At 36.6% G+C, this 3,160-nt stretch overlaps 1 long non-coding RNA gene across 1 annotated transcript in view; it reads right to left on the bottom strand.

The window, feature by feature from the left end:
* The window catches only part of LOC132447467 (uncharacterized), a 453,739-nt gene that overhangs the window by 225,120 nt on the left and 225,459 nt on the right, over positions 1-3,160 (bottom strand). The window lies entirely within an intron of this gene.

Below are 3,160 nucleotides of genomic sequence, written 5' to 3'. Positions count from 1 at the left end.
ACCGGGCCCCTCCCCCTCCAGAGTTACGTCACGGGCCCGGCGAGTAGCGTACACAGGGTCCATGTGGAGTTTGGCTCTGATTGGGAGAAGAGGCGCATCCCACACACACAAGGTGCATCTAATGCAAGCGTATCATTTTGCCTTTTGTTTGTGCAAATTACAATCAGCTTTTTTTGTTTCGCCCAATGCTTTGGCAAATCACACGTTTTTTACAACATGCATCATTGTTTGCTAGTGTAATATTGAAATATTAATATTACACTAGTAATATCTCTTAACCCTGTGTATATTATGATGTTTTACTCAGTGTGTGTCTGTTTTACTGTATATTATGATTTGTTTTATTTTTTTCAATTGTTAGGGTTAGGCTTAGGGATTTATTTAGGGACAATCTTCAGTCAGAGACTAAGGATGGAAATTAGCCTACGGCTATAATCCTGTATATTTACTTTTCCTTTTTTTTAATGAAATATTTAGACCCTTTGTAAAAGAAAAATAATCAAACTTCAAAACTAAGAATCAACCTTGCCTTTGCTGCAATGCATCATGCATTACATCTTGCCCCCCCCCCCCACACACACACACACACACACACACACACACACACACACACACACACACACACACACACACACACACACACACACACACACACACACACACACACACACACACACAGTAAAGAACCGAGCGTTATCTATAGCTTGGTTCCTAACTGTGTCTACGCACTGCCCCTCAGAGGCCAGTCTCTGCTACTACATAATACATTCAAACTCGCCAATCAACTAACTACTTTTTTAAAGTTTACGATGGCTTATTCAGTCATAATGTTGATATATCTCATATTGTTTACTGCACTGTGTACTGTATTTTGGAGAATTGGAACGTTTAGCAAGGTATCTATCTATCTATCTATCTATCTATCTATCTATCTATCTATCTATCTATCTATCTATCTATCTATCTATCTATCTATCTATCTATCTATCTATAATCTATCTATCTATCTATCTATCTATCTGTAGCCTTCGTGTGTGTGTGTAGGCTATATATATACACTACACTTTTCCCCGGACCTTTGTTCCGAAATCGCATCCTCTCTAGTTAGTTGGGGCGATGGGTGGAGAGACTCACAGTTTTGTGTTTGAATGGGAAGGCTACAATCTGCTGTACTCTCACACATATATTCTCAACGTTGATATTGTATTGAACCAATAATGGTAAATCTATCATCTGAGGAGGGAGGTATTTTATTCACACCCTGAATAAAATAAAATAGATAAAGCATTGTTGTATTGTGACTAGATGAAGCTGATAACCCACCACCAGAATCTCGTCTTTGGAAGGTACATACTAAATGATTAGTCACCTTATAGTTAAGAAGGAATTTGTTCTGAATGTTCAGTGTGCCAGCAACAGATTTCTCCTGTTGATACCATATAGATAGCATATAAAATGTTGATTAATTGATTGGTGATACATGCATTTCTATGTAGTGTCACATGCGTGCCACTAGGGTGCAGTAGATACAAGTAGCAGCACTTGTTCATCAACGTGCCGCTTGGAAGCAGTTTTCCGTATATGCACATTTATACGGACATTTGAGAGAAACAAATAAACAATACTTATATAGCTTCGTCTGCTGAAGTGGCAAATGTAGGTTCAGACGGTTGCAACTTCAAGAAATTCAAGATTTACGAGTTAGAATTTTTTTTTATTTTTTTTTTTATATATATATAATAGTAAGATTATATTTTCTAGTTTGGTCATTTAAAATGATGAAACCTGCAGAAAAATAATGAGAATTAATTTTTCTTACTCATATTCCCTGTTCGGGTGTTTTTCTAGAAGAGAATGTACATTGCCCAATGCAATATGGCAGAACAGTTGTACTTGTGGCTTGCTGGTGACAATCCTATTGTCTAGGAGATTTCCAACACACGCTCCCCAGCCTTATTAGTATAAACTAATTCATGCAAACAGCCCCCCCCCCCACACACACACACACACACACACACACACACAACACACACACACACACACACACACACACACACACACACACACACACACACACACACACAAAAACACCAAGCATCCCGTCGCCACACCACCATGCGTAATCCTTTGACTATTATCGTATAAGTACATAATTACAATAAGTTATTCCATAAGCTGCTTCACTGTCTGACTCCCATACGCTCACACATGCGCACACACGCCCACATACACACACAAATTATCTTACTGTATTTATATGTTTGCATGATGACAACAAATGCAAATATTGTATTTTCTTTATTTCTATTTTTTCCGAACAGTGGCGTAAATATAAACGTGAGACGTAACAAGGCAAGTATAAATAGGTTATAATATATAATACATAATCTCAAAGTATTTTTTATGTATATGCCTTATCTTGCTGTCATTACTTGATAACAGACATACCATCACAGAATGATAAAGGTTTTAATCAGTGTGTTTTCAGAAGCAGGGGATAAATGTATAAATACGTAACATATGTAAATAAACGATATTGTAATATACATTGTATGTGTATGAAAATATTATACTATATAAATATAAAAATATTTAATAGATGTATGTCAAGAAAAAACTAAGAAAAATGAAGAGAAAGGTATATAGAAAAATAAGTAGAAAAATATATAAAAAATTCAACTGCGTTTGATAAATCTCTGTGTTTTTGGCTTACGATCATGGTTTAGAAAGCACTGCTCACTTAGGAAATGAATCCAGGGGTCATTGCCTTAATGTCCAAGGTATGTTTATAACTATTTTTTGCATTTGTATGATTTGGCAGATATTATATTAGTGCCCGCCACAGCAACCACTTATTTTAATGAGATGTATCCCCTTTTTTCATTTTCATACTCATTTTAAAAGGCTGGCCTAGACAACTTCATTTCATTATGCATAATGTCTGTTTTTCACTTAATGCGACCAGAAAACAGCATGTTTTCCTGGCCCCTTGCCTGACCTTTTTTCCTGTTCTTGTTTGTGTCTTTCCTAATCCTTCCGAGCCATACATATCATGCAGATCCTCTCCATGGCTTGTCCCGGAGGGTTAGCTCGTTACAAGCTACCAAGCTGCAACCAAAAGGAAAACATTTGGTGATAAGCTGATTTAGATTTAAAAACC

This window comes from Gadus macrocephalus, chromosome 19 (assembly GCF_031168955.1).
Source record: "Gadus macrocephalus chromosome 19, ASM3116895v1".
In the NCBI taxonomy this organism is placed as follows: domain Eukaryota; kingdom Metazoa; phylum Chordata; class Actinopteri; order Gadiformes; family Gadidae; genus Gadus; species Gadus macrocephalus.
This window is presented reverse-complemented; position numbering and strand designations above follow the sequence as displayed.